Here is a 25,897-nt window from a genome sequence, read left to right on the forward strand (position 1 = left end):
AGTCAACTATCTTTCCTATTTTCAATGAGATCTCCTTTTCCCTTACCACCAGATGATTTCTCTTCTCCAATTTCTATTCCTCATGGATTGAAATTGATGTTGGAAGCCAAACTTTGCTTTATGGATCAACTCATAATCGTTTGCCATTTGCGTTGTTAATCTTTGTTGGTTTAACTCTCTGCTCTTCCACGAGTTCTCACCCCTTCAGGAAGTAAATTTTTGAACTCCTCCAAAATAATCTTCTCTCTAAGAGTGTCATATTGGTTTATTTTCAAGGCCCTTATCCACTTATCAAAATTACTTTGTTTGATTCTTTCAAACTCTACGTACCTTTGACCAGGTTCCCTCTGAGATTGCTGAAATGCTGTCTGTAGGCTTCTGGCACTTGCTCATGTGCACTTAAGATGGCTTTTTTCACCTCATTATGCTCCCCGGATACCTCCTGTGATAGTGATGCAAATACCTTACTCGCTCTACCTTCCAACTTTGTTCGGATCAACAAAGCCGACATGGTCACCAGCCAATTCGTTTGTTCAACAAGTTTGTGTAACTTTCCATTGTGTGAAAATCCAAATGTACCACATCCACGGATTCTCCCTTATTCAGTCTACCAGCTATTTCTTTCATTAACTCTTAACAGATTCATGCCTTTCTATTCATTTATCAGCACTGAGTCTACTCAGTTATTTTATTATTTTGTAAATATCCTTTTATCACTTGTCTCACACTCGATTCTGGCATTTTCCTTGTTGCTAGCGTTACACTAACAAACCCTGGCTGTCATTGTTCTGCCTCCTTCATTTTCTGAACAGTGGGGGAGCATTTTAAACCATCTGCAGGAATTCTGCAAAATTAAAGCTAATACTTCCTTCATCTCTGCAATTACCTTCCCTAAAAACTCAATGTCATCAAATTCAAGGATTTTATTGGTTTTTAGTCCCACTAGTTACTTCAGAGTTATTTCTTTAGAAATCCTAATGTCCTTATGCCCCTAACTTTCAGTAGCCCCTTAGTTCTCCAACAATTTCAGAATGTTCTTCTTATGTTGTTGCAGATGGATGTAGTGTATTTAAAATGTTCCCAGGATAGTTTCTCCTAAATTTGTCCTAAGGGACCTCCATTTTCTGTCACTAATCTCTTCCTTGCTTCATACTAATGGAAACTTTTAAAATCTATCTTTAAGCTTCCAACTAATTGATATTCATTTCTTAATTATTTTCTCTCTCATTTTGTGCTATCTCCCTGACTGTGCGGAGGTGATGCCCTTGTAGAGTTATTGCTAACTCAGTAATCTAATGATCTATGGAACGATCTGGGTTCGAGTCTTGCTATGGTGGAAATTGAATTCAGTTCTTCTAAAAAGAGCTAAGAAGTGAACAATGACCATTATCGGGGAAAAGCCCACCTGGCGTATTAATGGGAAGGGAATCTGATATCCTACATGTGATTCCAGACCCATGGTAATGTGGCTGACTATTATCTGTATCCTTTTAGTGATAAATCTTGGCAGAGCCAGAGACATGCTCATCCTATGAGTGAATTTAAAAAAAGACCAGCGTGTGCTGCCTTTTAAAATCCCACCACCCCCTCCCCCTACCCCACCATCACCGCACCTCATTGGTCTAGTTTACTATTCCGAGAGAAAGTAAGGACGCAGATGCTGGAGAGTTAGAGTCAAGAAGCACAGCAGGCCAGGCAGCATCTGAGGAGCAGGACAGTCGACATTTCAGGCATAACCCCTTCATCACTTACTGTGCACCTTGGTATCATTTTTAACTTTTTCCTTTAATGGTTTCTCTACCTTTTCTCGTTAGCCAGTTAGACCACTTCTGTTGTGGCATTTTCATTCCTGAAGGGAAAATATTATCACTGCAAATTATAAATTAGTTCTTCAAATATATTTTATTGCCTAGATCCCATCACATCTTTTAATATACCTTACTGCAAGTTTCCCAGTCCACCTTAGCAACCTCGTTACTCATGCTTAAGACATTGGCCTTGCTCAGATTGAACTAAATCACGTTCAAACTCAATATTAAATTCTATTATATCAGGATCACCACTCCACAGAGGCTCCTGTATTATTAGGTTATTAATTAACCCCATCTCCTTTCAGAATATTTCATCGATAATAGCCTGGTCCCTCTTGGCTCCTTGGGATCCCCATCAAGAAAACTATCTATACTGAGCCCTCCTACTACTCCCCTTTGCACTAGTTCCTTGTACTGACCCTTTGTCCTTTACCTGTTACACTAATCTCCAAATGCTGATCCCATTATACCGATACATTGTGTACTGACACCCCTCGTACCGAGCCCCTCATAGTGATCCCCTTACAGTGATAGCTCTTGTTCTGATACCTTGCTGATTTGATGCACTGATCCCATATGCTATTCTTGTTATTCTAATCCCCCTCATACTGATTCCGTTATGCAAATTCCAGTTGCTGAACATTAACGCCCCTTACATTGATTCCTTGCAATGCTGGATCTGACCTCATTGTACTCACCCCACATGGATTTATGGGCTAATGAAGTATAAATTCATAATGAACACTTTCCTTTTAAACAAAAGAATGAACCTTTACAAGTTATTGGGAGAATTTACTCATCTCTTCTTTCCTGTAAGTTTATAGTAAAACAAGACCTCCATATTCCTAACGTCTGCAAAACTGTTCGAATGTAAATAAGCTCTCTGTTCAAATCATTCAGAAGTCATTAAAATGCAAGCGACATTTTCTGTGGTTAATAGCTACACCTCTCCAAAATAATTACAGAAAGTTTCCATAATTCTCATGACTCACTGAGCAGCAGCATTGAAATCAAACCCTATTAATCCTGACATCATCACAAAAAAATCACTCAAGGGGCAGCTAGGGAGGGGCAATAAGTACTGGCTGGCCAGCCAGTGACACCCACATCCCGTTTTAGTGAATTTAAAAACTGGAAGTTTTAAAAGAAGTGTTTAAAATCCCCAAACTATTTGATTTTCAGACCCAGGTTGATAGCAACCACGGGATTTGGCATTTAACAAGAATGATGAATTATTAGAAGTAATTAGGTTATAACTACAGGTAAATAATTAAATTAAATTAGGTAAACTCTACAAATGTAAAGCTCTAATGAACACTCCCTTACAAGACAAACACCACACACACACACACATGCACACACAGACACAGACACACATACACACACACACAGACACACACACACACATACACACACACAGACACACACACAGAGACACACAAACACACAGACACACACATACGCACACACGCAGACACACACACATAGACACAGACATACACACATACACACAATCACACAAACACCCACACACACAGACACATACATGCACACACACAGACACACACAGAGACACACACACAGACACACACAGACACATACACACACATGCAGACACACACACACATACATACAAACACACACAGACCCACACGCAGACACACATAGACAGACAGACACACACAGACACACACAGACACACAGAAGCACACACAGACACAGACACACACACAGAGACACACACAGACACACAGACACAAGCATACACACAGACACACAGACACACACAGACCCACACACACAGACACACACACAGATACAGACACACACACAGACACAGACACACACACACAGACACACACACAGACCACACACAGACACAGTCCCCCACACACAGACACACACACAGATACAGACATACACACACACACACACACAGACCACACACACACGGACACAGACAGACAGACACACACACACACACACACACACACACACAGTCTCACACACAGACACAGTCACAAACACACACTTCACACACGAAATACCTCCAGGATCCTGTCACCCAGTCCCCCTTTCTTTCCAGTCCTTCACACTGATCCAGCTCCCTCAGAGCCAGCTCTCTGAGAAAACAGAACCTCTGACACTAGATTAGAGTGGTGCTGGAAAAGCACAGCCAGTCAGGCAGCATCCGAGGAGCAGGAAAATCGACGTTTCGGGCAAAAGCCCTTCATCAGGAATGAAGGCAGGGAGCCTCCAGGGTGGAGAGATAAATGGGAGGGGGGTGGGGCTAGGGAGAATGGGTGCACACATTCGGGACACCACCCATGCCCTCCACCTCCTCCAAGACTTCCCGGTTTCCCCAGCCCCCAACGCCTCATCTTCACCATGGATATCCAATCCCTCTACACCACCATCTACCATGACCAGGGGCTCCAAGCCCTCCGTTTCTTCATCCCCCGATGTCCCCAACAGTACCCTTCCACCGACACTCTCATTCGTTTGGCCTACCAACCTTCGCATAAGCCAAATCATCCGCCGACATTTCCGCCACCTCCAAACAGACCCCACCACCAGGGATATATTTCCCTCCCCACCCTTTTCCGCCTTGCGCAAAGGCCGTTCCCTCCGTGACTACCTGGTCAGGTCCACGCCCCCCTACAACCCACCCTCCAATCCTGGCACTTTCCCCTGCCACCGCAGGAACTGTAAAACCTGTGCCCACATCTCCTCCCTCACCTCTATCCAAGGCCCTAAAGGAGACTTCCACATCCATCAAAGTTTTACCTGCACATCCACTAATATCATTTATTGTATCCGTTGCTCCCGATGCGGTCTCCTCTACATTGGGGAGACTGGACGCCTCCTAGCAGAGCGCTTTAGGGAACATCTCCAGGACACCCACACCAATCAACCCCATCGCCCTGTGGCCCAACATTTCAATTCCCCCTCCCACTCTACCGAGGACATGGGGGTCCTGGGCCTCCTTCCCCGCCACTCCCTCACCACCCAATGCCTGAAGGAAGAACGCCTCATCTTCCGCCTCAGAACACTTCAACTCCAGGGCATCAATGTGGACTTCACCAGTTTCCTCATTTCCCCTCCCCCCCTTACCCCAGTCCCAAACTTCCAGCTCATGACCTGTCCTACCTGCCAATCTTCCTTCCCATCTATCTGCTCCACCCTTCTCTCTGACCTATCATCTCCATACCCACCTCCATCCATCTATTGTACTCTTTGCTACCTTCTCCCCAGCAACCCCACCCCCTCCTATTTATCTCTCCACCCTGGAGGCTCCCAGCCTTCAGTCCTGACTTCGGGCTTTTGCCTGAAATGTCAATTTTCCTGTCCTCGGATGCTGTCTGACCTGCTGTGCTTTTCCAGCACCGCTCTAATCTAGACTCTGATTTCCAGCATCTGCAGTCCTCACTTTTGCCTAGAACCTCTGTTTCTATCTGTTAGCCAGGGCTCACTGATTGGACCAGATTAACAGCCCCAATCAGGGAACTCATATTCTGTCCTCATTCCACTCACAACTTCCCTCCCCCTCTGAGTCCGAGGACATAAGCCGTTTTTTCCTGTAGCTCCTCCTGGGGCATTTTAGCACCGGGTCAGGTTACTCTCTAATACGGGGGGGATGGCATGTAGCTCACCTCTTGGGCCCGGAGTGTCTCAGAAGAAATCCATTCTCCTCTTCCTCAAAGGTGTCAAGGAAGTGACATTCTCCGTGTCCATCTCAGATTCTGAGGAATTGTCAACGCTCGATAGAGAGGGAGAACGCATGGCTTTCAGAACAGTTAGGAAGGCTGTCGAGGAGCTGGGCACATTTTGCTCCCAAATCATTTGGGAGTTTGCAGCTTTCATTCGGTCCACGTACTTATTCAGGTCGGTCACACCAACCAGAACTTTGTACATCCCTGGCCCTGACCTCACATCCCCTGACCTCCATGCCCCTTAAGCACAGAGGGCCATTCCTGGGGTTCCTACACCAAACCTCATCCCCTGAAGTAAATGGTCTCTCTCAATTAGTGGAGTCTTATTGACATTCCTGATGCTGTTTTACCCTCCACACCAGGTCCGGGAAGAACAGATTTAACCCGGTGCAGAGTTTTCTCCCCAGTAGTAACTCTGTTGGAGCTGAGCCTGTATTGAATGATGGGTGGTCCTATAATCAAACAGGAACTGGGACAGTTTAATATCGAGTGAAGCTCCAGGCTGTTGCTTTAAGCCTGCCTTCAAAGTTTGGACTTCTCTTTCAACCAGACCATTGGATGATGGGTGATGTGGAGCTCTCCTTATATGTTAAATACTATTTGACTTTAGGAAATGCTCTAATTCCCTGCTGGTAAATGATGTCCCATTGCCTGTGACCAACACTTCCCAGAGGTCGTGTATTGTAAGAGATGCACACAGTTTTTCCATCGTCGTCCCCATGTTTGATGAATGAACTCTATGCACATCCAGTCACTTTGAGTGGGCAATGACAATGCATAGGAACATTGAGCTCACAAATGGACCTGCATAGTCGCAATGTAACCACATTGTGGGATTGTTTCCTGGTCAACATGCAAGGTAGCTTTGCCTCGCTTGATAGTCCCTAGACCTTCCTGAAAAACATCCAAGTATTTAATTAGGACTTCACTCAGGCAGCCATTTTCTAATGAGAAAATGTTGACCCAGTCTAGGTGAATCTTTCTCAACCAATGTTACTCATCAAGCTCAGGCTGGAGCCTTTTACTACAACCACTGGGAACTGAACCAACTGCTGCTCGTAGGAGGCTGGAATTGAAGTTGCCCTCTTAATCTGTAAAGGTTCCCTGGATACGTTCTCAGTCTAGCTGAGGTCTTCTGCAAAATTAAGGGTCAGAATCCAGAATGAATTTTGTTAAGGACTGGTTCTGTGATCACTGAAATGTCATTGCCAGTCTTGATATCCATTGGAACTGGGTGACCATTTAACCAGATGCTTATTTTGATTGGTTCTGATTTGGATGTTGCTAAGCAATGTAACTGTTCCAGATGTAGGTGAACCTTCCAGGGTGTGCACTCTCCTGGATGCTGGTCTATGAGTTCTCTTACTCCATTGGGGTCCAGTGAGACTCTTTGGCTGTCCCTAGTCCATATACTGGCAACAACTACAACGGCTTACCGGCCCAGATCCTGAAGAACATGCTAACCATTTGGCCAAGGCTTGGCTTTGTTTGAGGTTTTGCTGTATGCTGACCCACAGTCCCTCTGTTCAGGTTATGTATGTTGCTATGAGGCTATGCAATTGCCTGTGCTCAAGTGGTGTTCCCCAAGCTCAGCTATTCTATCCTTTATGGGAGACTCTAACATTTTCCCAAAAGCAGACATTAGGTTAACTGGCCCATAGTTACCAGCTTTTTTTGTACCTGTCCCTTTTTAAATAAGAGTGTTACGTTGGTAGTTTTCCAATCCTCTGGGACTTCTCCAGAGTTTATGGATTCCTGGCAGATTACTCCCAGTGCATCCACTATCTCCCTTTGATATACATCCCATCAGGTCCAGTCTTTAGCTCCATTAGTTTCTCTAGCACCTTTTCTCTAATGGTAGTTATTGTATTTATTTCACCATTTCCTTTCGCCCCTTGATATTGAGTAATTTTGGAATACGGTTAATGTCTTCTATTGGGACGATTGATGCTAAGTATTTATTCAACTCGTCTGCCATTTCCTGGTTCCTCCCATTTTCTGAGGGGCCATTGTTTATTATTCAGCTACTAAATGGCTCTGCAACCTCAGCTCGACTCACTCGCATGCAGAGACACAGTGTAACCAGCTATCCAAAGTATCTAGGTGGTGGGAAGCAAGTGACAGGAAATGGCAAGTGGGAGATGGAAAGCAATGGATAAAAGTGTCAAAGAGTAGCAAGTGGTCAGAATAATAAGCAGAAAGAGGATTTTGGATTTAAGGTTTTTAACGCAAACAGTACAGATTAAAAACATGATTCACCCTTAACACCTGCTTTCTGGGGGATTCAAGATGGCGATGATCTGAAGAGATCAGCCTTGCTGAGCTCTGCACCCCAACCCAGGGCAGGAATATTTTTCCACCTCCCACCTTAGTTTCTTTGGAAAGAATTATTGCTAAATGGTAATACAACCATTTAAATCCTTTTTTGAGCATGGGAGAATGACGAAGGGGAATCAAAACGGCCAAGTCTCAACACTCAGGGCATTCAAAACCATAGGGCGGGCCTGAGACTGTCACTGGGGCAGCAGCTGCAGCTCCCTCAGTAGCTGTGAAAGAAATGCCTGCACAACAGAGCAGAGTGATCCGACAGCTGATCCAGGAGAATGAGGGAAGAGACTCGGAATCAACTGGAGCCCATCCCAGCCATGCTGCAAAAGCACGAGAAGGAGTTGGAAGGACTCGGGAAGCAACTCGGCGGGCCACGGCGTCGGAGACCGAGGTCGAGTCCTCGGGGGAGGAGGGGGTAGGCGAATCCACGTCCTTGAGGAACAGGTTTGGGCTGTGACTGAGCACAGCAATGACCTGGAAAATCGAGCTAGGAGGAACAATATTCAAGCTGTTGGCCTACCAGTCGGAGTAGAAGGTTGGCAGCCAGCGAGGTTTTGTGATGATCGGTTGCCACAGTTTCTTGGCTGGGATGCCGAGGCCGACCGGGTGAAGGTTGACAGAGCTCACCGGGTTGCAGTGCGCAGATCCAGTCAGGGTCAGTGCCCCCACCTGGGTTCTGATACAATTTCAATGCTACAGGGACAAGCAGAGAGTTATGGATACGCTTAGAAGGTTAGGGAAAGGTCTGCAGGCCCTATCAGGGAACTAAGATAATGTTTTTTCCAAAACTTCTCTGTGGCAGTGATCCATAAGAGGAAATCGTATGATGAGGTTAAGAGAAGGTTAAAGGACCTCGGTATTCAATATTCAATGTGATACCCAACTGTGCTCCTCTTACTTACGAAGAAACTGTGTAGTCGTTTGATTCCTTGCAGCAAGCCAAAACAGCTTTGGACACTTTAAAATAATGTAGATGTATTTATGGACATGAACAATAGTGTCTTGCTTTTATTTCTTGTACTTTCACTCTTTTCCCAAAGAAGCTGTTGTTGGTGGGTTTTTATTCTCTCTGAGCTGGAGTGGTATTGATATATTGTCAGGGGTGGGCAGAGTATTCTGGATAGCTGGTTACACTGTGTATCTGCATGCAAGTGAGTTGAGCTGAGGTTGCAGAGCTATTTAGTAGCTGAATAATAAACAATGGCCCCTCAGAAAATGGGAGGAACCAGGAAATGGCAGACGAGTTGAAATAAATACAATTACTATCATTAGAGAGACTCTACATTAGAGAGACTCTACAACTGTAGTGTCTCCCACCCGCCCTCCTCCTCTAACCTAGTTAGTAAGGTAAGGTTCATTCTAAACTTCCTCTATTGAATATGAGTTTGTTATTAATTTTATAGCAACTTGAACGAAGCTTTTTACTTTAGTACTGAGTGGGTGTTCAGATAAGTGGGGTATGGATGTTAGGGCAGTTGCTTGCTCCTCCTGCAGAATGTGGCAGGTGGGAGACATGGCACACGTCTCCGCTGGCTACATCCACGGGAAGTGCACCCAACTCCAGCTCCTTGAAAACCGTGTTAGGGAATTGGAGCTGGATGAACTACGGATCATTCTGAGGCTGAGGGGGTAATTGAGAGGAGTTACCAGGAGTTGGTCACTCCTAAGGCTCAGGATAAGGATAAATGGGTTACAGTTAGGGGGAGGAAAGGGGACAGTCAGACAGTGCAGAGATCCCCTGTGGACATTCCCCTCAGCAATAAGTATACCGTTTTGGATACTGCTGGGGGGGATGATCTACCAGAGGAAAGCCATAGCAGCCAGTTCTCTGGCACTGAGCCTGACACTGTGGCAAAGGGGAGGGGGCAGAATAGAAAAGTACTCATGGTAGGGGACTCGATAGTTAGGGGAATTGACAGGAGATTTTGTGGTCAGGATTGGGATTCCCGGAAGGTATGTTGCCTCCCTGGTGCCAAGGTCTGGGATGTCTCCGATCGGGTGTATAAGGTTCTAAAAGGGGAGGGCGAACAGCCAGAAATCGTGTTACATATTGGCACTAATGATATAGCCAGGAAAAGGATCGAGGATATAAAAAGTGATTTCAGGGAGTTAGGATGGAAGCTGCAAAGCAGGACAAACAGAGTAATGTTCTCTAGTTTACTACCGGTGCCACGAGATAGCGAGGTGAGGAACAGGGAGCGGGCACAACTTAATACATGGCTGCGCAGCTGGTGTAGGAGGGAGGCCTTCAGATATGTAGGTAATTGGGATGCCTTCTGGGGAAGTGGGACCTGTACAAGAAGGACGGGTTGTATCTGAACTGGAAGGGGACCAATATCCTGGGTGGAAGGTTTGCTCGAGTAGTTCAAGAGGGTTTAAACTAGTATGGTAGAGGGGTGGGAACCTGAGCTGTATACCGGAGGTGAGAGTTGATGCAGATGAGGCAATAGCAAGAGGTAGACCAGCTAGTGGGAAGGAATTTCCTGGGAAGGAACCAAGGGATCAGTTAAAGTGTGTTTGCTTTAATGCAAGGAGTATCAGGAATAAAAGTGATGAACTTAGAGCATGGATTAGTACCTGGTGCTATGATGTTGTGGCCATAACAGAGACATGGGTTTCTCAGGGGCAGGATTGGTTGCTGGATGTTCCAGGGTTTAGAGCATTTAAAAAGAATAGGGAGGGGGGATAAAGAGGAGGGGGTGTAGCACTACTAATCAGAGAGGGGATCACAGCTACAGAAGCTTCCATTGTCGAGGAAGATCTACCTACCGAGTCAGTATGGGTGGAAATTAGGAACAGCAAGGGAGCAGTCACCTCTTTAGGGGTTTACTACAGGCCCCCCAATAGCAGCAGGGAGATGGAAGAAAGCAGAGTTCGGCAGATTTTGGAAAAGTGTGGACGTAGTAGGGTTGTTGTAATGGGTGACTTTAACTTTCCCAATATTCATTGGAACCTCCTTTGAGCAGAAGATTTGAATGGGGCTGTTTTTGTAAGGTGTGTTCAGGAGGGTTTCCTAACTCAGTACGTTGACAGGCCGACGAGGGGAGAGGCCATTCTAGACTTAGTGCTCGGAAACGAGCCAGGGCGGGTATCAGATCTTGTGGTGGGAGAGCATTTTGGTGATAGTGACCACAACTGCCTCACATTCTACACAGCTATGGAGAAGGAGAGGATTAGGCAAAATGGGAGGATATTTAATTGGGGAAGAGGAAACTATGATGCGATTAGACATGAGTTAGGAAGCATGGACTGGGAGCAATTGTTCCATGGTAAAGGCACTATAGACATGTGGAGACTGTTTAAGGAACAGTTGTTGCAAGTGATGAATAAATATGTCCCTCTGAGACAGGCAAGAATGGGTAAGATAAAGGAACCTTGGATGACGAGAGCAGTGGAGCTTCTCGTCAAAAGGAAAAAGGTAGCTTACATAAGGTGGAGAAGCTAGGGTCAAGGTCAGCTCTACAGGATTACAGGCAGGCGAGGAAGGAGCTCAAAAATGGTCTGAGGAGAGCCAGGAGGGGGCACGAGAAAGGCTTGGCAGAACGGATTAGGGAGAACACAAAGGCATTTTACACTTATGTGAGGAATAAGAGAATGGTCAAAGAAAGAGTAGGGCCGATCAGGGATAGCATAGGGAACTTGTGTGTGGAGTCTGAGGAGGTAGGGGAAACCCTAAATGAGTTTTTTGCTTCTGTCTTTATGAAAAAAATGAACTTTGTAGTGAATGAAACCTTTGAAGAGCAGGTGTGCATGCTGGAATGGATAGATATAGAGGAAGCTGATGTGCTGAAAATTTTGTCAAATATTAAGATTGACAAGTCGCCAGGCCCGGACCAGATTTGTCCTCGGCTGCTTTGGGAAACGAGAAATGCAATTGCTTTGCCACTTGCGAAGATCTTTTCATCCTCGCTCTCCAAGGGAGTCGTACCTGAGGACTGGAGAGAGGCAAATATAATTCCCCTCTTCAAGAAAGGAAATAGGGAAATCCCCGGCAATTACAGACCAGTAAGTCTCACGTCTGTCATCTGCAATGTGTTAGAAAGGATTCTGAGGGATAGGATTTCTGACCATCTGGAAGAGCATGGCTTGATTAAATGCAGTCAACACGGCTTTGTGAGGGGCAGGTCATGCCTCACAAACCTTATCGAGTTCTTTGAGGATGTGACTAGAAAAGTTGATGAGGGTCGAGCTGTGGATGTGGTGTATATGGACTTCAGCAAGGCATTTGATAAGGTTCCCCATGGTAGGCTCATTCAGAGGTTCAGGAGGAATGGGATACAGGGGAACATAGCTGTCTGGATACAGAATTGGCTGGCCAACAGAAGACAGCGAGTGGTAGTAGAAGGAAAATATTCTGCCTGGAAGTCTGTGGTGAGTGGTGTTCCACAGGGCTCTGTCCTTGGGCCTCTACTGTTTGTAATTTTTATTAATGACTTGGATGAGGGGATTGAAGGATGGGTCAGCAAGTTAGCAGATGACACAAAGGTTGGAGGTGTCGTTGACGGTATAGAGAGCTGTTGTAGGCTGCAGCGGGATATTGACAGGATGCAGAGATGGGCTGAGAGGTGGTAGATGGAGTTCAACCTGGATAAATGCGAGGTGATGCATTTTGGAAGGTCGAATTTGAAAGCTGAGTACAGGATTAAGGATAGGATTCTTGGCAGTGTGGAGGAACAGAGGGATCTTGGTGTGCAGGTACATAGATCCCTTAAAATGGCCACCCAAGTGGACAGGGTTGTTAAGAAAGCATATGGTGTTTTGGCTTACATTAACAGGGGGATTGAGTTTAAGAGTCGTGAGATCTTGTTGCAGCTCTATAAAACTTTGGTTAGACCGCACTTGGAATACTGCGTCCAGATCTGGTCGCCCTATTATAGGAAAAATGTGGATGCTTTGGAGAGGGTTCAGAGGAGGTTTACCAGGATGCTACCTAGACTGGAGGGCTTATCTTATGAAGAGACGTTGACTGAGCTCGGACTTTTTTCATTGGAGAAAAGGAGGAGGAGAGGGGACCTAATTGAGGTATACAAGATAATGAGAGGCATAGATAGAGTTGATAGCCAGAGACTATTTCCCAGGGCAGAAATAACAAACATGAGGGGTCATAGTTTTAAGCTGGTTGGAGGAAAGTATAGAGGGGATGTCAGAGGTGGGTTCTTTATACAGAGAGTTGTGAGAGCATGGAATGCGTTGCCAGCAGCAGTTGTGGAAGCGAGGTCCTTGGGGACAGTTAAGAGACTGCTGGACATGCATATGGTCACAGAAATTTGAGGGTGCATAGATGAGGATCAGTGGTCGGCACAACATCGTGGACTGAAGGGCCTGTTCTGTGCTATACTGTTTTATGTTCTATGTTCTATGTTCTACAACGTCCTTTGGTTGGTTTCTTCCATTGCTGGGGTTTGGGGTGTGGTTTGAGCTGGAGGGGCTGCGTGGAGGGGTGTGTGGGAAATGTAAGCGCCCTCTGTGGGCAGGGGATAGAGTCCCCCATTAAGTGCCTTTTGCATTTTGTAGTTAACTTTTCTTTGTTTTTTTCTGTGAATAGACTCTATGAGTCTCCTTTTGAGTTTGCTCAATGTGTTTCAAGATAAATTCTTTTTCCCAGCAGGTCAAAGGTGATTGCAAAGGATCATGGTTAGCAGCATTCTTAAATGGTGCACCTGGAATATCAGAGGGATTCACTCACCAGTTAAAAGAAAAAAAGATGTTGCCGAGCCTTAGAAAGGAGAGGGTAGATGTTATCCTATTACAGTAGACTGATCTTAATGACAAGGTACAAGTAACAGCCGGGTGGGTTTGATCAGATGATTTTCTCGTCTTTTAGTACCAGGAGCAGAGGAGTGGCAATAGCCGTCCGAAAGGGTCTCCCATTTAATTTAACAGATTGTGTTAAAGATGAGGATGGTTGGTTTGTTATTCTCAAGGCCCTTATCCATGGCAAGCAATATGGTGTTTTGAATGTCAACTGTCCTCGATTTGGAGATGCCGGTGTTGGACTGGGGTGTACAAAGTTAAAAATCACACAACACCAGGTTATAGTCCAACAGGTTTAATTGGAATCACTAGCTTTCGGAGCGACGCTCCTTCATCAGGTGATAGTGGAGGGCTCGATTGTAACACAGAATTTATAGCAAAAATTTGCAGTGTGATGTAACTGAAATTATACATTGAAAAATTGATTGTCTGTTAAGCCTTTCATTTGTTAGAATACAGTGATAGTTTCACTTCTTTCATGTGTAAATCACAAAACCCCTTTTTTAAAAGTTGCATTCTCGGGTTAGCTGTTAACAATGGTGATAGCTAGACAATATGTTGAAGGTGTTCGCCCCCTGTGTTCTCTGTCTATGACCTCATGTTTAGATTGGATCTAATCTAAAAAGTGAGATAACGGAGTTTTACATAAATTCATGCAGTTTTTGAGCTCAGAGTTCTACATGAATGTATGCAGCTTTTGAGCAAAGTGCAATGTAACTCTGAAAGTACACATTCACCCCACAAAATATGTGTGTGCATGTGGGTCTTTGTCTGTCTGTGTGTGTGTGTCTGTCTGGGGTGGGGGTTGGGTGTGTGTGTGTGTAGTGAGTGTAGAGTGTCTTAAGTCTGTGAGGGGGTGCATGTGTGAGTGTGGGAGTGTGTGTCTATAAGGGTGTGTGTGGGTGTCTGTGTGCGCGTCTGTGTGTACCTGTGTCCGTGTGTATGTGAGAGTGTGTGTGTTTAGGAATAGATGTAACAGATGAAAGGCTTAACAGACAATCAATTCTTCAATGTATAATTTCAGTTACATTACACTGCAGATTTTTGCTATAAATTCTGTGTTACGATCGAGCCCTCCACAATCACCTGATGAAGGAGCGTCGCTCCGAAAGCTAGTGTGCTTCCAATTAAACCTGTTGGACTATAACCTGGTGTTGTGTGATTTTTAACTTTATACTGTCCTCGAGCTCACCTTCTTAAATTTCTGACTGATGCCCTATTTAAGCTGTTGGCCTTGGCGTTGCAGCATATTATAATAGGGGGGGGACTTTAATTGCCTTATGGATGCTGTGCTGGATAGAATGCCCAAACCGCTCCCCCCCCTCCCCCCCCCCCCCCACCCACCCACCCAGCGAAAGCTTTCTTCCCAATCTAACCAGCAGTTGGGTGATCTATGAGTGGAACTGGGGTTGGGAGATGTATGGAGATGTTTACACCCTATGGGCAGAGATTTTACATTCTTTTGTAATCCTCATAAATGCCACACAAGGATTGATTATTTCCTAACTCCCACGGCTTTTTTAGATTTGGTGGTATCCTGTTCAATTTGGAATATTGCCGGCTCTGATCATCGATCATGCCGCGGTGTATTTAATGGTGAATATTCAGTGTAATGCAATGGGCTCACGGTAATGGCGAATGGAGCCCTTCATCCTCAAGGACAGCAAGTTTGTAGAATACTTCTCGAAGGAATTTGAAGCTTTTTTGGCCACCAGCGCTGGTACAGCTGGTGATCCATCCATTCTTTGGGAGACTGCTAAGGGATATGCTAGAGGGATAATTATCTCATACTCTGCCAACTAGAGGCGACAGAAGGGAGAGCAGCAACGTCTGCTCGAGGCATGACTGAAGGGCAGCTGAGACGCCATATTACAGTAGACTGCTAGTGACTGAGCTGCAGAGGATCACAGATCTTCGATCCACCTTAAACTCCACGCTAACGCATACAGCAAGGAAGGAACTTTCCTTCGTGAAGCAGAGGCTTGTTTGTGCATGGCGATATGAAATAGGGTCCCTTTGATAGAGAGTGTTTTGAATAGCAGTCCCTCTCCAACTGGCAGTTTGTCTCTCTCTCTCTGGCTAACTCTCAAAATGCCAGGTACTTCATACTCCAAACATCAGATCATCTCATTGGTTTGTTGTTGGCAAAACAGTAAAATTCAAATTCAATTGGGTTTTAGTATCCTGGGGCATAATTTAAACTGATTGGTTAAATTCAAATGGTGATTATGGTGGTCAAAGCAACTGAGGTATCTAGTTTATAACCAAATGTTACATACTTTCAATTTTCCAGTACTCTCTGAGAGTCAGTCACATGACAGTTGCCTGCAAACTCTCACTGCCAAAAGTGCCTTTATTCTCTCTTAAAGGTACAGTGCACACCTTCAACTTCATAATATATTGTCTACTGAACTCAGATGATAACATCAATACAAAGTGAAAACCAGTGTGCACGTAGACAATGATTACATGACCAAAACTTGCTTTGATATTACATCTTTATCAGAGTGAACATCCCAAAGCACTTCACAAGAGTTTCATTGAGCAAACTAAATATTGTAAGAAGTTTATAGAACAAAATGCAGAAACTATGGGGAATCCTTATCATGTCAGGCAACAATGGTGTGTACAAACAATGAACAGTTGGGGTTGTTAAAGACTTGGGAAGGGTATGATGAATTTTGGGAATGATTATGGAAATTTTAAACTCAGAAGGCTGCTGGAGTGGGAGGTGACGGTCAGTGAGAACAGGGGAGTTGGGTGGACAGAGCCCAGTACAAGTCAGGTTAGAGGTAGCAGAGCTCCTACGTGAGCTCACATTTACAGAGTATGGGGAGGGAGGAGGCAAGTCAGAGTGACAAGATACAAAGCCTGAGGCTTGGAGCAGCAGATGAACTTGGGCAGAGGCAAAGGCTGATGTTGACTGAAGTAGCCAGTCTTGCTGGTGGAGACGATATGCAGATTCAAAGATCAGCTCAGAGTCAAACAGGAGATCGAGACAGTGAACAAAATATTTCAGCTGTAGACAGTGACCAGTGACAGGGTGCAGCCAATGGCTGTAGTGTGGTGTGGGTCAAAGATGACAACTGTGACCTTCCCAATATTGACAGACTTTTCTGCACAGTCAGTACTAAATATTGGACCCAGCTGGCAAGAAATCAATAACTGTCCAGGGATTTGGAGGAGCCAGATTATGTAAAAATGCTCATTAAATTCTCCTAAAAGCTCTAAAGTTCTAAAATTGAGCTTTTAAAAATAAAGTATCCAATGTTTAACATGATAAAAATTCAAAGGTTTCAAATATTAAATGGTTAGTGCGTGACTATTTTTGATTGTTAATGGTAAGGGCGTGGAATGCCCTACCTGCCAATGTAATTAGGTCAGCCACATTAGGGAGATTTAAACAATCCTTGGACAAATCCATGGATGAGGATGGGATAGTGTAGGAGGATTAGATTAGTTCACAGGTTGGCATAACATCTAGGGCTGAAGGGCCTGTTCTGCGCTGTTTTGTTCCATGTTCTATGTTCTATGCTTTGCACTATTCTGTGTAAAGTCATAGAGATGTACAGCATAGAAACAGACCCTTCAGTTCAACCCGTCCATGCCGACCAGATATCCCAACCCAATCTAGTCCCACCTGCCAGCACCCGGCCCCTATCCCTCCAAACCCTTCCTATTCATATACCCATCCAAATGCCTCTTAAATGTTGCAATTGTACCAGCCTCCACCATTTCCTCTGGCAGCTCATTCCATACATGTACCACCCTCTGGGTGAAAACGTTGCCCCATAGGGTCGCTATTACATCTTTCCCCTCTCACCCTAAACCTATGCCTCTAGACATGGACTCCCCAACCCCAGGAAAAGACTTTGTCTCTTTACCCTTTCCACGCCCCTCAGTATTTTATAAATCTCTATAAGGTCTCCCCTCAGCCTCCGATGCTCCAGGGAAAACAGCCCCAGCCTGTTCAGCCTCTCCCTGTAGCTCAGATCCTCCAACCCTCGCAACATCCTTGTAAATCTTTTCTGAACCCTTTCAAGTTTCACAACATCTTTCCGATAGGAAGAAGACCAGAATTGTACACAATATTCCAAAAGTGACCTAACCAATTTCCTGTACAGCCGCAACATGATCTTTTAACTCTTGTACTCAATACTCTGACCAATAAAGGAAAGCATACCAAACACCCCCTTCACTATCCTATCTACCTGCGACTCCACTTTCGAGGAGCTATGAACCTGAACTCCAAGGTCTTTTTGTTCAGCAACACTCCCTAGGACCTTACCATTAAGTGTATAAGTCCTGAAAATGTGTTGCTGGAAAAGCACAGCAGGTCAGGCAGCATCCAAGGAGCAGGAGAATCGACGTTTCAGGCATGAGCCCTTCTTCAGGAATGAGGAAAGTGTGCCAAGCAGGCTAAGATAAAAGGTGAGGAGGGACTTGGGGGAGGGGCATTGGAAATGCGATAGGTGGAAGGAGGTCAAGGTGAGGGTGATAGGCCGGAGTGGGGGTGGGGGCGGAGAGGTCAGGAAGAAGATTTCAGGTTAGGAAGGTGGTGCTGAGTTCGAGGGTTGGAACTGAGACAAGGTGGGGGGAGGGGAAATGAGGAAATTGGAGAAATCTGAGTTCATCCCTTGTGGTTGGAGGGTTCCTAGGCGGAAGATGAGGCACTCTTCCTCCAACCGTCATGTTGCTATGGTCTGGCGATGGAGGAGTCCAAGGACCTGCATGTCCCTGGTGGAGTGGGAGGGGGAGTTGAAGTGTTGAGCCACGGGTTGGTTGGGTTTGTTGGTCCGGGTGTCCCAGAGGTGTTCTCTGAAACGTTCCGCAAGTAGGTGGCCTGTCTCCCCAATATAGAGGAGACCACATCGGGTGCAGCGGATGCAATAAATGATGTGCGTGGAGGTGCAGGTGAATTTGTGGTGGATATGGAAGGATTCACCTGCACCTCCACACAATCCTTCCATATCCACCACAAATTCACCGGCACCTCCACGCACATCATTTATTGCATCCGCTGCACCCGATGTGGCCTCCTCTATATTGGGGAGACAGGCCACCTACTTGTGGAACGTTTCAGAGAACACCTCTGGGACACCCAGACCAACCAATTCAACCACCCCGTGGCTCAACACTTCAACTCCCCCTCCCACTCCACCAAGGACATGCAGGTCCTTGGACTCCTCCATCGCCAGACCATAGCAACACGACGGTTGGAGGAAGAGCGCCTCATCTTCCGCCTGGGAACCCTCCAACCACAAGGGATGAACTCAGATTTCTCCAGTTTCCTCATTTCCCCTCCCCCCACCTTGTCTCAGTCAAATCCCTCGAACTCAGCACCACCTTCCTAACCTGAAATCTTCTTCCTGACCTCTCCGCCCCCACCCCACTCTGGCCTATCACCCTCACCTTAACCTCCTTCCACCTATCGCATTTCCAATGCCCCTCCCCCAAGTCCCTCCTCCCTACCTTTTATCTTAGCCTGCTTGGCACACTTTCCTCATTCCTGAAGAAGGGCTTATGCCTGAAACGTCGATTCTCCTGCTCCTTGGATGCTGCCTGACCTGCTGTGCTTTTCCAGCAACACATTTTCTGCTCTGATCTCCAGCATCTGCAGTCCTCACTTTCTCCAGTGGATAAGTCCTGCTAAGATTTGCTTTCCCAAAATGCTGCACCTCGCATTTATCTGAATTAGACTCCATCTGCCACTGCTCAGTCCATTGGCCCATTTGGTCCAGATCCTGATGTAATCTGAGGTAACCCTAGTGTCTGCTGAAGACAAATAGATTTAATAATGTTGCAATATATTTACCATCCATTAATATATTTTGTCTCAGTGCATATAATAACTTACATTTACCAACATGGTGTTGTCTCAGATTAAGAGTTAACCTCCTGATAATGCACATTGTGATAAATCTGTTTGTAGAGAGGAAGTAAAATCAAGTGCTGACAGTTTTAACTCATTTTTCAGCTCATCCTTTCATGTTTCCTTAGCGTGCTATTAATAATTGCAGGTCATTCTTCCCCAAGACAATCCAGTCAGAAATGTGTGTGACACACTTGTATCTACATGGAGTCACAATGTCATTGGTAAATGCTATGCTATTTTTTCTTTTATTTAACCAATTTTTCTGAGCAACCTGGAGCAGGTGGGACTGGAACATGGCCCTCCTAGTATAGGGATCAGGATATTACCACTGTGCCACAAGAGGGCTCCCTGCAAATGCAGTTTTGTTGCTGATATAGCCGATGGAGACAATGTCCAGGTTAACCCATTGTATGAATGGTGCTTATTTTGTAACTGTGTCAAATCAATTTTCCCCATGTTGCTGCTGTGTTATCGAAATAGAATAAACAGAGTCCCCACACATCTGTGTATGTTAAAGTTTGATGATTACAACTGAAATCTTGAGAAAGATATTCTCAAACACAAAAACCACAATTATCTGTTGAGGTCAAATCATTGATTGTACTGCATTAAACCAAATGAAAATATTCTGATTCTAGGAAATTTAACTCCAAAAATAAACCAATAATCAATCATGCTGGGAAAAAATTCTGTTCTGTGATAAACATCAATTTAAGATGCAGGAACCTTCTGTATTTTACTGAAACACAATAGGGATACGATTTGGAGATGCTGGTGTTGGACTGGGTTGGACAAAGTTAAAAGTCACACAACACCAGGTTATAGTCCAACAGGTTTAATTGGAAGCACACTAGCTTTCAAGATCCTGCCTCTCCATCAGGTGGTTGTGGAGCAGGACCAGAAGATGCAGAATTTATAGCAAAAGGGTTCTAGTGTTGTGGTGCTGTAATGATATATTATACAAATTTAGATTAAGTCTTTCATCTTTTAGGAAGGGATATGCCCGTTTTGTTCTTTACTATGTAAATCCCACAACTCTTTTTAATTTAAATTCTCAGCTCAGACAATACACTAGAGGTGTGAGATTAAAGTCTGTCTGTGTCCTAATGTTGAGTCAGACTGGTTCTATTTCTCATAGTCCCAATTTAGTCTGACTCAACATTGGGACAGAGACAGACTTTAACCTCACACCTCTAATGCATTGTCTGAGCTGAGATGGTATCTATTGTTAGAAAAACTGAAACTATTTTCAGAATATATCTTAAAAGGACTTCTGGGATTTACATATTAAAGAACCAAAACTAACATATCCCTTCTTAACAGATGAAAGATTTAATGTAAATTTGTTTAATATATCATTACAGTACCACAACACTGGAACCCTTTTGCTGTAAATTCTGTGCCTTCTGGTCCTGCTCCACAATCACCTGATGGAGAGGCAGGACCTCAAAAGCTAGTGCTTCCAAATAAACCAGTTGGACGATAACCTGGTGTTGTGTGATTTTTAACAATAGGGGTAATTACTGTCAGTTGACACAAGGCTGATTTCGCTGCTCGTTGGATGCTGCCTGAACTGCTGTGCTCTTCCAGCACCACTAATCCAGTACAAGGCTGATAAAGTCAGAGATGATTTGGAGATGCTGGTGTTGGACTGGGGTGTACAAAGTTAAAAATCACACAACACCAGGTTATAGTCCAACAGGTTTAATTGGAAGTACACTAGCTTTCGGAGCGACGCTCCTTCATCAGGTGATAGTGGAGGGCCCGATCGTAACACAGAATTTATAGCAAAACTTTGCAGTGTGATGTAACTGAAATTATACACTGAAAAATTGATTGTCTGTTAAGCCTTTCATCTGTTAGAATACAGTGATAGTTTCACTTCTTTCATGTGTAAATCACAAAACCTTTGTTTAAAAGTTGCATTCTCTGGTTAGCTGTTAACAATGGTGATAGCTAGACAATATGTTGAAGGTGTTAGCCCCCTGTGTTCTCTGTCTATGACCTGATGTTTAGATTGATTCTAATCTAAAAAGTGCGATAACAGAGTTTTACATAAATTCATGCAGTTTTTGAGCTCAGAGTTCTCCATGAATGTATGCAGTTTTTGAGCAAAGTGCAATGTAACTCTGCAAGTACAAATTCACCCCACAAAATATATGTGTGCATGTGGGTCTTTGTCTGTGTGTGTGTGTGTGTGTGTCTGTCTGTCTGTCTGGGGTGGGGGTTGTGAGTGTGAGAAAGTGTGTGTGTGTGTGGTGAGTGCAGAGTGTCTTAAGTCTGTGAGGGGTGCATGTGTGAGTGTGGGAGTGTGTGTGTCTATAAGGGTGTGTGTGGGTGTCTGTGTGCGCGTCTGTGTGTACCTGTGTCTGTATGTATGTGAGAGTGTGTGTGTGTAGGAGTATCTCTGTGTGTGTGTAGTGCAATGGTGATCACCTGTAATGTGAGGCCCTCTCTATGGGTACCGAACTTAGCTATCAGCCTCTGCTCGGCCACTTTTCTCTGCTGTCTGTCCCGAAGTCCACCTTGGAGGATGGTCACCCGAAGGTCCGAGGCTGAATGTCCTGGACCATTGAAGTGTTCCCCAACTGGGAGGGACCCCTCCTGTCTGTTGATTGTTGTGTGGTGCCCATTCATCCGTTGTCGTAGCCTTTGCTCGGTTTCCCCAATGTACCATGCCTCCGGGCATCCTGGCCTGCAACGTATAAGATAGACAATGTTGGCTGAGCCACATGAGTACCTGCCATGTATAAGGTGGGAGGTGTTCCCATGCGTAATAGTGACAATCTGACACGTCTTGCAGCGTCTACTGTGACAGGGTTGTATGGAGTTGTCCTGAGAGCCGGGCAGTTTGCTACGAACAATGATCTGTTTGAGGTTTGGCAGTTGTTTAAAGGCAAGTAGTGGAGGTGTGGGGAAGGTCTTGGTGAGGTGCTCATCCTCATTGATAATGTGTTGCAGATGGAAGAGATGGACAATTACAGAGGGGTCAATATTGGGGTTCAGTGCAGGGATGAGAAACAAGGACAACTCAATATCCATGGTAAAGGGTCACCACTAACACACTGTCATAACCTTCCACAACTTTAAAGGAAACTTAACAAATCTAATTGGCGATTATTCCCATGGGTGATGATGACGCATCAGCAGCTCCCCCACTGTACAGAATTACAAACGCCTGAAACAAAGCAGCCAACACAATATATTTTCTCTCTCGGATCATTCAAGCACAGATGTAGATGTGAAAGAGAGGCAGAGAGTTGGGATAAATGACCCTTTGAACACCCAATGATGGGTTCAATAGAAGGGGGATCAGTACAGGGGAACAGTGAAATGCTCCATCCCAGGGAACATCCTGGTGAATCCCCTCTGCACCCTCTCCAGTGCACTCGCATCCTTCTCATAGCGTGGGGACCAGAATCGAAATGGTGACCTTTGATTGTTATTCATCTGAGTCTCACCTGAAATGCAGTTGGCCAGCAATTTTAAGAATTCATTCACAAGGCATTGGCGTCATTGGCTAGGCCAGCATTTATTGCCTCTTGGAGAAAGTTAGAACAGCAGAAGCTGGATATCAGAGTCAAAAGGTATCATCATGGAAAGACACAGCAGGTCAGGTAGCTCTGAGGAGCAGGAGAGTCAATACGTTCTTCATCAGGAATGGGAGGGGTGGGGGGAACATGGAGAAGGGGTGTTAGATATAAATAGGAGGGTGGAGGTGGAGGTGAGGTAGCTGGGAAGGCAATAGGCAGGTGCAGGTGGAGGAGGGGTACGAGGGGGGGGTGATGGTGATCGGTCGGAGAGGAGGGTGGACCGGACAGGTGGGAAGAAAGATGGACAGGTAGGACAGTTCAAGAGGGTGGTGCCGAGTTGGAGGGTTGGATCTGGGGTGAGATGGAGGGAGGGAAGATAAAGAAACTGGTGAAATCGATGTTGATGCTGTGTGGTTGGAGGGTCCCAAGATGAAAGGTGAGGCATTCTTCCTCCAGGCATTGGGTGGCTTGGATTTGGCAGTGGAGGCAGACCAAGGTTTGCATGTCCTTGGCGGAGTGGGAGGGGGAGTTGAAGTGGTCGGCTATAGGATGGTGGGGTTGTTTGGTGCATTGTCCCAGAATATTCCCTGAAACATTGCCCCATCCCTAAATACCCAGAGGCAGTTAAGAGTCAATCAGATTGCTGTGGGTCTGGAGTCAGACCTGGTAAAGATGGCAACTTCCTTCCCTGAAGGACATTCGTGAGGATGGGCTTCTCCTGACAATCGACAATAGTCATCATTAGACTCTTAATTCTAAATATTTATTGAATTTAAATTTAAATATCTACTCTGGCAGAAAACAAACCCGGGTCCCCAGCATATTACCTGGGTCTCTGGATTAATACTCTAGCGATAATACCACTAGGCGTTCACCTCCCCCAGTTCATAACTGGGATCTGGGTACACTACCATCTGATATCTCTGGCATGGTATTCAATTTCCTTAACAATCTTCTTTCCACAAAGAAAACTCTTGCCCAATTTCCCTCCACGTTAAGTCTTGTTGCACTACTTGGTCAGACACAGTAGTGGTGAAGGTGACCAAAGATTTTCTGTTTGAGACACGTGTCATTGATTATTTAGTTTATAACATTGGAATGAGAATCAAACTAAAATAAATCTCAGTAATATTTCAGGGTGGTGGGTATTCTGTGTGTTACTGTAACATACATACTACAAGTATTAGGACTGTGTAGAATAGTTAAAAAAACAGCAGTCTGAAAAGGATATGTGAGGTAGGATCACAGGAATATACACAGCAAGCTAAACACATTTCTAAAAGACTGTGAGCCTCAGTGGAAAGCCATCAATGATGTCTTATTCAGTCTTTGACCTGTTGCAATTTATAATCATTGTGAATAAGTTGGAAACAATTGGGGCTATTGATTACATTCTGAATACATCAGCGTCTAGGTCATTACAATGTTAGATATCAGACTCACTGAGCTCTTGAGAAAAAAACGCAAGGTCGTTCGATATCACCTATCTGAAACAATATCTTCATCAATGGTTAAAAATCACACAATACCAGGTTATAGTCCAACAGGTTTAATTGGAAGCACTAGCTTTTGGCACGCTGGCCCTTCATCAGATGGTTGTGAAGGAGCGTCACTCCAAAAGCTAGTGCTTCCAATTAAACCTGTTGGACTATAACCTGGTGTTGTGTGATTTTTACCTTTGTATACCCCAGTCCAACACCGGCACCTACAAATCATGACTTCATCAATGGTGTTTAGAATGACATTGTACTGATTGCGATTCAAGTATCTGCTCAAGCCATTTTGGCAAAATAAAGCTAATAATAGTGAACGAACAATGTGAAGCCAATGTAAATAATAGCACATACAACTGAAGAATGAAGAGGCCTCATTGTACATGTGGAAAAATGATCTAATAAGAAACAAAGAGGAATCTGATAAGGGTCTGAGCAATCTGGACTCCAGTGGGAATTGATGGCAGAATCTGGTGGGAAGTCAGGAGTACATTATCCATCTTTTATGTTTTTGCTGGGAGTGATGTGACTTTCTCACTCAAGGGGCCAGCTCCCCTCATTTGTAGTCAGTTTTCAATCTTCCCAAACTATCCCTTTTATACCAGGATCTATAGCATTCTTCACTAATGTATTGTGTGATACTGTATCAAACACCTCCTGGAAATCTGTATAATGCAACCCTCATCATCCCATTCTGTAACCTCTTCAATAAACTTCAATAAGTCAGTTAAACATAATTTCCTCCATCATATTCCATGATGACTCTTCCTAATCAAGCCATCTGTTCCAATGTGATTCCTAATTCTATCCTGGATAATTGTTTCTAGAAACTTCCCCACCACCAAAGTTAGACTGATTGGTCTGTAATTGCTGGGATTATCCTTACAAACCTTCTTGAATAAATGTCTGTAATTCTCCCACCTTCTGGCACCTCCCCTGAGCCCAGGGCAGACTGGATGACAGTGCCCATTGACCCACAACTTCACCCCTCACCTTCTTCAAACCCATTGGATGCCTCTCCTCTGGTTCCAGTGCCTTGTTGCCTTTAATTGCCAACTGTCTACCCGAGAGCTTTATCTTATTGATTTTGATCCTTTTCAGTGACTGGGATTCCTCTCTGTCACCATGTCCTGGGCAGCAGACTCCCCTTTTGCAAAGATTGATGCAGAGCATTCATTTGATATCTCAGTTGTGTCTCTTGCCCCCATTTATAAATGTCCTTTCTCGTCTCGGATCAACGCTATTCCTTCCTTAACCATTTTCTTACATGTCTCTAAAAGACTCTGGGATTTCCCTTTGTGTTAACTGTTAATCTTCATCATAGGTCCTCCTCGTGTTTTTCACCTCATCCCTGCACCTTTAATATTCCTATTGATTCTCAATTACTTTT

This window comes from Chiloscyllium punctatum, chromosome 5, assembly GCF_047496795.1.
Source record: "Chiloscyllium punctatum isolate Juve2018m chromosome 5, sChiPun1.3, whole genome shotgun sequence".
Lineage (NCBI taxonomy): Eukaryota > Metazoa > Chordata > Chondrichthyes > Orectolobiformes > Hemiscylliidae > Chiloscyllium > Chiloscyllium punctatum.